The sequence below is a fragment of the Nipponia nippon genome, unplaced genomic scaffold, assembly GCF_047370975.1.
Source record: "Nipponia nippon isolate SJK-2023a ecotype South Korea unplaced genomic scaffold, ASM4737097v1 scaffold_8, whole genome shotgun sequence".
Classification (NCBI taxonomy): domain Eukaryota; kingdom Metazoa; phylum Chordata; class Aves; order Pelecaniformes; family Threskiornithidae; genus Nipponia; species Nipponia nippon.
The window spans coordinates 36,382,006-36,393,527 of record NW_028262402.1 but is presented as its reverse complement, the minus strand read 5'-3'; the positions used below and the strand labels follow the sequence as shown (position 1 = coordinate 36,393,527).

At 52.0% G+C, this 11,522-nt stretch overlaps 1 long non-coding RNA gene across 1 annotated transcript; it reads left to right on the top strand.

Annotated features, from left to right (window-relative positions):
- Nucleotides 1-5,749: 5,749 nt before the first annotated feature.
- On the top strand, nucleotides 5,750-10,900 carry LOC148050566 (uncharacterized). The gene is made up of 3 exons (XR_015701014.1): nucleotides 5,750-6,694; nucleotides 7,609-8,066; nucleotides 8,154-10,900. It is a non-coding gene; the product is annotated as an uncharacterized LOC148050566 (long non-coding RNA).
- Nucleotides 10,901-11,522: the final 622 nt, after the last annotated feature.

Here is an 11,522-nt window from a genome sequence, read left to right as displayed (position 1 = left end):
ACATTCGTAAGTGAATCATGTCCTTTCCCAGTTTCCCTCCGCAGAAATCAATCACCTTTTAGATCATCTGGTTGTCCAAGTCCTTGGACATATAATTTAATTCAGCTACCTGACATCTTTGTTAATCTTTTTTCCATTCTCTTTACAGTTTTTTCTCTACATACAAGTCTGCAATGCCAACACACATGACGATCCACCATGGTAAAGTCACACACATACAAAATACATATTTAAACCTGGAGCCTGCATTACATTTGTGATGGCAAAGATCCTCCAGTGTTAGAGGCACTAGTATTTGAGAAGATTAGGTGGAAAGTATTTGGCAGCTCTAAGGGAAAAAAAAAAAAAGAAAAAGAGATCTCTGGTGCAGACAGCGATGTAGCTGCAGTGACAGCTTTCTCACTCCCGAACCTTTGCATTGACAGGAATCTGCTTTGCCAATTACTCAGGCAATGGTGAGGCATCATGCTATGTATGTGACAATACCTACGTGCTTTTCATGTACATGTGGGTGTCAGAGCCCTGAGGTGGGCACTTGAGGTTCCACACTCGGTGGCAGAGAAGAGCTGGATAACTCAGGCTGTGCTGTGCAACCTTGCTCAAGCACTGCCCATGCTCCAAACTAGAAGTTATGCAGCCAAGTCAGAACAGTGAGCACGACCTAATATCCTCCTTACCCCAGCAGGACTCATCAGCTTTAATTTAGCACGGCGCTAACTGCCCACGCTGGAGCTGACTTGCAATCAGCTACCTCGGAAGCAAGGGCAGAGCATGCTTTTGCCTGCCCTACAATGGCAGCCTTGGAAAGGCTGTCAGAACGACAAGTGCACTGAGTAGCAGGACATTTTGAGCAGCCAAGAAGAAAATGCTAAGGATGAACTATTACCTTTAGCCACACTCCTCTCTGGAAATTAGGAGTCTTACTCAGTCAAGCTAGAGAAAGGCTTCCCCCAGCCGGTGGTCTCCAGCCTGGACCCCAGCCCTGGTGTGCTCTGAGGCTGCGGCTGTCACCAGGAGATCAGTCCTTGGAGAGAACTGGAGTTTCCTATTTACTGAGGGGATTAACACCCACAGCTCTCACCTTGAAACGAAGCACTGAGGCTGTTGGGCTATTGTGGAGAAGATGGTCTCCACCCTTCTTTTTAAAACCATTTGACTTTGAATGAGAGAATGAACTTCTTCCTTAGAATACTTGGGTGGAACAGGGTGAGATCTGAATCCCAGGCTCTGCTCTAAGGGCTCCTTAGCGTTTTGCAATGAAACGGAAAGATATCACAAAGCCTCCGAGCTGCTTTGAAGCTTCTTTGAAGCAGTTCCTTAAACCCTTCCCTAGGCCACTGCTACAGACAGCATGATGGGCCTGACCAGCTTGCTGCAGCTGCCTTGATGTTCTTAGCAAGGACTGAAATCTGGGCAAGTTTAAAAACTGAATGCTTATTTGTATGAAGACCTAATTGTCTGAGGGTGTGCCCAGGAGCTGAATATCAGGGAAATTTAAGAGAAGTTAGGAGTTTAAGCTCTTTTAGCATTATGAGTCAGCAGGTCTTTGCAATTTTGAATTTGTGTAGAATTTATGTGCCCATATGCTGCTCTAGGTATCTAAAACCTCCTCTGGCTCTCTCGCAAAACAACCAGAATCAAGTTAGCTAAAGCTGATTTGCCACAGACTTTAGCTTAAGCTGATTTCAGTGCAAGACTGACTAGAAGAGATTTTACCTAAACTCAGTACAGGCTGACATTAAAACAGGGACATAGAAAAGGACTGACAGTGAAAGTCAATGGTTGATCCTTACACAGAAAAGCATTTTGTAAGTATAAACAATCAATCCAGTATTTTCTTCAGTTCAGGGTTATAATAGCATTTTTCACATTCTGGGGTAAATGTAACAGTTAAAGACAACCTTAGTGAGTAAGACAGTGTTCTTAACATTATTACTAAACAAAGCTTGTGCTGGTATAACCAGACTGCAAACCAGGATCTATCATATTGTTTAGGTACATCTTTCAGAGAGAAAACTGTCTTTAACAGGGATATCTTCTTTCAGAAAAATAAAGGGACTAGGAAGATGGGTTTAAGACCAGAGAAGCCTTTCTAGTCTCTCTTTTGTCCCTAGAGGTGATTTATGGTAACGTGGTGCATATGTGCAAGCACAGGCATATTCAAGCACAGTACAATTCATATTGTACTACACGTACAAAGGCTGTGTAGTAAGTAAATCCTAAAAGCTGAAAAAGCATTAGGGGCATGAGCTGTAGAACCCACAAGACCCCTTCACCGGTACCAGTAAACACAGGAAAAACAATATGAGGGTATTACTCAGCAGTACCCAAAATTATGAAAGGAAGTTAGTATGCTTAAACCCTTTGCTTTTCCTGTCACATATTCCCAAACATTGACTCTGAACCTTGCACTGACCAACCCATCCAGCTATCAGATCACAGAACCACAGACTGGTTGAGGTGGGAAGGGACCTCTGAAGGTCATCTGGTCCAACCCCCCTGCTCAGGGAGAACCAGTTGCCCAGGACCATGTCCAGGCAGCTTTTGAATGGGTGGAGACACCACAACCTCCCTGGGCAACCTGTGCCAGTGCTCAGTCACCCTCACAGTGAAAAGTGTTTCCTGATGTTCAGAGGGAACCCCCTGTGTTTCAGTTTGTGCCCATTGCCTCTGGTCCTATCACCCATCCTGGGCACCACTGGAAAGAGCCCGGCTCTGTCCTCTTTGCACCCTCCCTTCAGGTATTTGTACACATTAATAAGATCCCCCCCTGAGCCTTCTCTTCTCCAGGCTGAACAGTCCCAGCTCTCAGCCTTTCCTCATAGGAGAGATGTTCCAGTCCTTTCATCATCTTCATGGCCCTTTGTTGGACTAGCTCCAGTCTGTCTGTGTCTCTCTTGTACTGGGGAGCCCAGAACTGGACCCAGCACTCCAGGTGCGGCCTCACCAGCGCTGAGGGGAGGGGAAGGATCACCTCCCTCAGCCTGCTGGCACTGCTCCTCCTAGTGCAGCCCAGGATACCATTCGCCTTCTTTGCCACAAGGACACACTGCTGGCTCCTGTTCGACGTGGTGTCCACCAGGACCTCCAGCCTTTTACTGCAAAGCTGCTTTCCAGATACTTATTTTGTCTGGAAAGAATTTCTACTGATGAAGAATTAAAGCTTCCTATGAAAAACTCTCCCAGCTGAACTGAGTAATGCCACCAGCAGTGGCAATTACTACATTACTGTGAATTTAGTTGCCAGTACTCTCTTAGTTACAGCATCCAGCATGGCTTCCCAGTACTAGAGTTCAGAAAGCTCCAAAGCCAGCCTATGCTAATGCTTCAGGACTCCCGCTGCTGGAGGATTTGCAGTAGTAGCAACGCCATGGCGGGAGACGGTAAGAGAGCCTCGCTTCCTGAGGAGAACCGTCCAGGAAGAGCAGTACAGGCATCTTCAATTTCAGCTAGAATGCTAGGAAAGCCTAATGTACCGTCAGGCAACACACCACACACACGCACCCCCAACACCTCTTTTGTTTCTGATGAAAAACACCAGTAAAGGGGAGGGAAAGGAGATAAATTTCTGCACATAACTGGAAACCAAATACTGTATTGGAGAACATTTAAAAAATAACTTTGATCTCCAGGATATACAACACAAGCATTCCCCAGGTTGTTTCCTCTGCCTCTCGCCCTCCCTAAAAAACCTTCTTGTCAGGAACTGTTGTCATGCAGAAAATCTTGAACAATTAAGTTAGGGGAAAATAACCTGCTATATTAGCTTTGCAGGCTTTGCAGAAAATTAACGCTTTCAGGAATTGCGCATACACCGAGGCCAGGGGCCACGGTGAAACGCGAGGGGGTCTCGGCGCTGTGGTAGAGGGCCGCTGTTGCTTTCCTGCGGCAGCAAGGTGACTCCGTCTCAGTTTTGGTGAGGGGTTAACGTGACACCGTCTCCGCTTGAAGGCCCTTCAGCGACGGGTTAACGCCGCTCCGGCAACGACAACTTCACACCCATGCAGGTGCCTCTGCAGAGAAATGCCGCCTTTCCCCAAAATAAATCCACACCCCCAGCGAAGGACGCCACAAGCCCAGAGAGGCCGGGGGTGGGAAGAGGGGGATGCTGACAGCTGGAGGGGGGAACCAGCGGCTGGGCCGGGGGCGCCGGGGCGGCCCCGGGCAGGGCGAGGGGAGGCGGACATGTTGGCGGGGGCGGGCGGGCGCAAGATGGAGGCGGCGGCGGAGGGCATGGGAGGTGAGGCGAGGCGGAGCCAGCGGCGGGGACGCCCGTCCCCTTCCCGGGGAGGAGGAGGAGGAGGACGGGCTGTGGCTGGAGGAGGTGGCGGGGGGGGGGGGGGGGGAGATGCTGGGACTGGGGCATCTCCGCCGCACACGCTACTAATAACCCGCAGCAGCCCGGCGCGGGGGTTGTCATACCCCACCCCCCTCCCCAAAACTTACCCTCCCCCTCCCCCCCAAAAGTGTGCTCCCGCAGGCTGCCCACCCCCTCCCCGCCAGCCCACCCCGACTGCGGTCTGATACTGCGCTCTGCCACCCCCCCAAAACAAAGAACACCCCCCCCCCAGATTAAAATTAAACATATATTTTGTAAATGTATTATTTAAATAATACGTCGATCTTGTATTTATTTTATATATGTGTAATATATGTATATATGTAATATGTAATATGCATGTACAGTAGGTATATGTTTATGTATAATATATAAAAATATAGAAAGATATATGCATATATTGTGTTTATGTATTATGTTTAGATATATATTTTATATGTATATATGATACATTACATATTACATATTTTTGTTATACATCTAAATTATATCTATCTATAAAATCTATTAATTTATATAGATATATTCTGGTTTTGGTTTCTTTTTTTTTTGTGGCAGCGGCGGCGGCGAGGGTTGAGAAAGATGACGCCGTGGGCTTGCAGGGGCCTCCCCTTGGTGAAAAAAAAAAAAAAAAAGTAAAAATAATACCGATAATTAAAAAAAAAAAAAAAACAAACAACACCAAACAAAAAAACCCAACACCACAATAAAATAAAATAGCTGCGATACATTACGGAGAGGAAAACAGCCGCAAAGCCCCGGGCGTGCGGTGCCACCGCAGCAGCGGGGGCGGGGGCCGGGGGGGGGGGGGGGGAGGGGGCGGGTGGGGGAGGGGGGCTGTTTCCACGCGGCTCACGTGGGCCGGTGGCGGGCGGGCCCGGCACCCCCGATCTAGGGCAGTTTGTTCAACTGCGGTAACGGGAGCTCGATGTTCCCGCAGCGCGGGGATTTCTGAGAACTGGGGCTGTGTCCTCAGATGAACCCGGCTGCCTGCTTCGCGCTGCCTGCTCCCCAGCCTTAAAGCGGCGATGCCGCCCCCCCTCCCACCCCCATCGGTGGGGACCACCCCCTGCCGGCGCCGCACGTACGCCTGCGGCCCGCAGTGCGGAGCGGGGCTGCGGGCAGCTCGGGAGGGGCGGGCGGGCAGCGCTGCTTGGCGGCCCCTCCGGCCGCAGCCGGAGAGCCTGGACCTCGCCGAGGAGCCTTAGGCTCCTCGGCGAGGTCCAGGCTCTCCGGCCGCAGCCGGAGGGGCTGAGCTGGGGGTCTGCACCCGACCCCCTGCCTGCATTGACCGGGCAAGATCCATCTCCATCCTCGAAGACCTCACGCCTTCCTCGAAGTGCATGGGCTGCACTTGAACTTGTTGCGCTTCGATATCTTCTTTCCTTTTTTTTTTTTTTTTTTTTTTTTTTTTTTTTTTTTTATTAATGAAACATTGCAACGCCTTGTCCGGGGCCGGGGGGGTGAACTGCCCGACGGTGCTGCCTGACGGTGCTTACTTCTCGCCCGTTGTTGCGGCATCCCTTCCCCGCGACAGCCTTCCACGGTGGAACGGCAGAGCTGCCACAAACTCTTGCTGTGGCGTCACGTTTCGAAGGCCTTGCATACAAAGGCACTCAACAAACTTACCTGACGAGCTTTGACCCAGTGTTCCCTGACAGAAATGACAACAAGCCGTTTTCCCCTGCTACAGTGGTATAAATCTTGAGAAAGCAGGGGCTGGAATGGGTTTTTTGGACCAGTTTATGAAAGCAGTGTGAACCACTGAATCAAGCGGAATCACATCCTTCAAGCCCAGCCGTAAACCGAGGCTGATCCCCAGTCCGCATTCCCCACGTATGTTACGTGCTGACTCTGCCGCCAGTTCACTTTCCATTGGATGTCTTCGCTGCAGTCGAAGGTAGACGTTCCCAAATTAACTTTAGTCGAGCTTTCTACTTTTGAACTTGAGACTCGCACACCCATACATGCACTGAAGGATGGTGTCTGATGCAGGCTGTAAAATCCATCTGGGATCCTGGGTGCGTACTCAAGCAGCTAGCCCACGCCGAGTTCAATGCTGCCATGGCTACCCCGCTACCAGTATCCAAACCGAGTTTAAATCCAGATCCCTGGTGCCCACGTGGGCTGTAATTTCATTGAGGCATGGGCATCCCCTGGGTACTTACCACCTGCAGAGGTAAGCCCCAGGAGGGAGGAGTCATCCTTCTTTCTAGGCTTCAGGATCGGCAGAATTGGTCACAGTTAAGGACATGGGCTGCGATTCAGGAGATACTAGAAAGAGCTCAAGACCGAGATCTGCAATCAATGCTGCTGTGCAGAATATGGACTGAATTAGACCAGAAAAAGTTAAAGGTAAGAACAGAGAAAGACGAATTCTCCAAGTAGCAAATGGTTTGCCACACTCAGTAGTAAACAGGAAAGGAACATGTTCTCCAATACAGCCCTGTATCCACAACACTTTTTTTTAAAAAAAGTGGAATTTGAGACCGCTATCCTCATACTCCTCGATTTTGAGGTCAGAAGTGTCTCCTGTCAGTAGCCTTCTACTATGTAGCTGCTTTTAAAATGGAAGGCCAGTTTGCTAGTGTAAAAACTTGTTTCAGCGTACTTACTGTGTCTGGGAAGCTCTTATATGGCAATCAGCTGTGCTGACTCTTGTTTTCCCTTTCTGATCTACGGAAGTCAAATCTGAAGGCTTCTGTTACTTCAGATGGCTTTATAAAGCAACTTTTTGTCTGCTCTGAGTGTTCAGTGACTGTGACGCATTTCTTCAAAAGGTTAAAGCACTTAATTCCTACCGCACCAGGCTTTGCAATGGCCAGTTGCTGTTGTCTGAGGGAAGAGGTTGCTGTATTTCCCTGATAATACACGCAGGCAATCTGAGCAACACATCGGTATGAAAGATACCACGTACGTGTAAAATACTTTACAACGTGTTGATATTTATATGACTGCTGAATTACCATTCTGTAATGCTGCTACAATATCAATCACGTCAGAAATTTTCAGCACGGTCGCAGGCTTTAAGAACACAGACCAGCAAACAGGCCATTTATCTTGGCATATAATTTCAGCCATTTCTAACCACTGATCAGTCCTCAGCATCTTGTCAAATCGTATGGAGCTTATGCCACACGTAGTTTCAAGGGCCCTGGAGAATGAGACAAGTCAAAGCAGAAACTGGAATAACGCTTGGAGCCTCTGGCCTTCAAAATATTAGCAAATATTAATACAGTGGGATGGATTTGTTTATTTTGTCTTGGCAGGAAGACGCCATCAGAGAAGAAACTTCTGTGCTCTGTAGAAGAGCCCATGGAAAGGAACCGAACAAGGTTTGAAGCAGAACGACTTGACTCCTGCTGATCTCCATGCGCCCACTTGCTCCTTAGAAGGGAGTCTTCTCAGTCACAGCAGCACTAAAGGTCATTTACATGAAGGGGCTTTTGGAGCACAAAAACCTGTGGGCTCCCGCAGGCGGCGGGTCTCTCTGAGCGTCCCTGCCAAGCACTTGCGTGCTGTCCTCATCCTCCAAAAAAAGGGTGCAGTGTTCTAGGCACAGGGCCAGGGTGCAGGAGATTTGGGGGGCGTGGTGAAAAGGAGAGCTGACTCTGAAAACTTCTGCTTTTGAAAACAGAAGACATTTTTGAAAGCCTCAAAGATAATAAATAGCTCCTTCTTCCTCCGCAGCCTCCCCTCTCTCACAGAACCTGTGCGCATCTCTCTGGTAAGGAAAGCGCCAGCGCCGCGGGAAGGGTGACCGCCTTCTTCACATACACAAACACCTGTTCTCTCTCCCTCTCCTTCTTTGCAGATGCTTGAATCTCACTTCTCATTCTCCTCTTTGCTACTTCCCCCTGCGACATCTCCCTGCCCTCTCCTCAAGCGTGAGCCGCAGGCTGCGACCTGAGCCCTGACCTGTGCCTTTCTCACTGCCTGTGGGGTCACCGTCTTCTTCGCTTATGCCCCCCGTAACAGCTCCTGTCTGTGCACCTTTCCTCTGCCTCAGAGAACAAGCAGCTGCCTCAAAAATGGCCACTGACGACCTCCACCCTGGCCCTGGCAGAGCAGCTGCTCCTGGGGAGGAGCGGCCAGATGTGCTATGTTCCTGTACCCGGGGACCGTGCAGAGGGTGAACATCTGCCCACGAGGAGCTGGTCGGGAGCCGTAAACAGCGGGTTGAATTTGGACTCCAGGCTTTGGCAAGCGAGTGCCATTCGGTGGCGAAGGCGCCCAAGGTGTCAGGGCTATATCGAAGTGCTGTAGTGGGTTTAAGCTATTATCTCTACAAGCTACAATAATCGTCCTTGATTAGCCTAGGTATTGCAAAGAAAAATTAGCTTTGCTGTGAATTAAACACTGAGCTATGGATTAAATGGATGCTCTGAAACCAAATCCAAATGTTACCATCGCCACAGTCAAATCCAAGTTATGGCCCCTATCATCTGGATCGTCTGGAGACAAAGGAGTTTGCGAGCACAATCCCATTCCCCGGCACGTGTGTGCTGTACTTCAGAAAGTGGCCACGGTCATTTTGACACCGCCTCCAAGTACAAAATTCCGCTGGCATCACTTTGTGCCATTTGGACCTAATGAGCTTGCAGTCTTGGAGCTCTGGACTACTGCTTAAAACAAAATGAAAGGCGTTATTTTGTCTTTAATAAGCAATGTCATCTTGGAGGCATACTAGAATTATTTTAAAAGCTCGGTATGTTTCCTCATTACAGAACTGGCCACAGATTATTTTCTAGCCTTTAAACTAGATGCCAAGAGTTAGCTTAAACCAAAACAAGCTAGCAAACAAAAAAGGTTTGGCAGGTTTCTTTATTGGTTATTAGCACTTCCCTCTCTGAACTGTATAAATCAATGTAAGAGGTATGTAACCGAGGATTTGTTAACGTGATGATCAGACTCAGATTAGGCAAGTCATCTTCTGGGAAGTGACTTTCCTGTCACTGAAAGGTGGACGACGACATCTCTTAGTGGGAACTTTTGGACAGCGTCAGCCAAAGAAGTTCTGAACGCCCTGTGAAAAAAGCTGATGCGTGGCAACTTGAAGCTACGTCCTGGATATCCAAATTAATGAACCAAGGGGGCAGCTTTCGGTGGAAAATACTGTTGCCCCTCTGCAGAGAAGATTGTAGCCACCAGTGCTAAACAGAAAAAGACGTGTATATCGACAGCATTAGTGGTATAGGAATGACGACCCCTTTTGTTCCTCCTTCCCATCAGACCCAGAGATCGCGGCCTCTTGTTCTGCCTGGTGTCTCATAAGCACCGGAGGCTGACGGGTGCCGGATCAGCTGGGAAAAATGCTCTGAGAAGAGGGCAAAAGTGACATTCATCCCTCGATGACTGCCTTGTTAGGTATGTTGCTCTGTTCATGTTTTCTGTTTGATCTTCATCATCCTACAGATGATCCAGTTACAGATGTAGCCACTAGTTCTTCTGTTTTGTGGGTTTTTTTCCCCCAGCTATGATATGCAAAACTGCTTCAGCCTCATAGCAATTATCCATGATAAAGGATTATTATTGCCGGAGGTTGTACCTAGAGATTTAGCGTGCTCGCGTACAAAATGGCCGACATCTACTCTTTTTTATTTCCTGCAGGAAGAGAGCAACGCTGCCTCGTTTCTGTGGCCGCTTCCTCATTGTTTCCGCATCCAGTTAAGGAGATTAATAGCAATCCATAAAGCTCTTTACCGTTTGGGCCCTGTCTGTTTTTGCGGGGACGGAGGGGCTGCAGCTGAGGTCAGTGTGGGTCAGCGAGGGGCCCTGGGCCGCCGTGGCTCGGTCGCCCTTGGGCCGCAGTTCACAACAGGGGAGTAAAACTCCTCCGTCCCGCAGCGGTGCTGCGGCAGCTGTACGACCATTCCAGAGGCACCCTGGCTCTACCTTGACTAGTGCAGCATCAGCGGGCCACGCGTGGTATTCCAAAGGCAGAGCCTTTCCCTGACACTCGCGAAACAGCAAAACATACGAACTAACGTAATCCACACCCCAGCGCTGCTCGTTTACGGGTGGTGGCAATCTCTTTCCCTTTTTTTACGTAGCGCTTGGTCCGGGAAATGGTTTTTCGCTTTCCTCCCGCGGAGCGGGGGTCCGTCAACCCTCGCAGTGCGCAGCCAGCTCGGTACCTTCCCCGCGGCAGGCGGGGAGGGGGACATGCGGTTTGGGTAGCGATGGCAGGCTCGTCCCCAGCCTCTCTGCGCTGGGCGACGGGCACCGTCTCTAAGCAGCCCCACGGCCGCTCGCTGACCCGCCCGCGCTGCCCGCGCAGCGCGGCGACTCCTCCGTGACGCCATACGGCGCCTCTCCCGTGGCGCGCGACGGAAGGGCGAGCTCCCCTCGCGCCACCGGCCCGACCCGGGGGGGAGCCGCAGCGCTCCCGGGGGGCGCGGGGGGCCTCTCTGCCCGCCCCTGTTCCTGGGCCCGAAGGAACTCCGTGCCTCGGTGGTGACGCTACGACGACGAAATGTACAACGGCATCGGGTTTCTCCGGGGGGCTGCGCGGGGCGCCCGCGCGCTCCGCTCCGCCCGCGGCGGGCAGGAGGGCGCCGGTCCCGGCCGCGCCCCGGTCGCCCAGTCCCGCTCGGCAGCGGCCTCCCGCCGCGCGGGCGGGGGCGCGCGCGCTGCCACGCGCGCGCTGCCAGCCGCGGCCCGCGGGGCGGTGGGCGGGGCCGGGCGGCTCGCGGGCGCCCGCCGGGTTTACAAGTGTTGCGCACCCTTCGGAACCCCGCGCTGATTGGCGGGGGCCTTGCCAGTGACATCAGCCGGCTCACTTTCCATTGGCCGGCCCGTTGCTGGGACCGTAGGGCTTCCAGGGAGGCACTTAACCCGCTCGGCGCCGAGCGGCCCCGCCGCCCCGGGCTGCCCCCCGCCCCCCCCCGCGGGGCCGCGGCCGGGGGCGCCGCCGACTGGGCCGGGGAGCGGCCGCGGCCGCCGGCGCAGCTGCGGCGGCGGCGGGGGGAGCCGCGGCGGCCGCGCCCCCCCCCACCCCTTGGGCGTCGCGGCGGCGTCGCCCTTTTAAGCGGGCGCGGCGGGGCGCCCGGAGTAGCACGCGGCCTGGGGAGGGAGCGCGGGGATTGGCGGGGCGGCCGCCGGGCGGACACACCCCCCCAGAAAAGGGGCGCCGTGAGTGGCGGGGGGAGAAGGTAAACAGAGCCGGCCGGCCCTGCCCGCT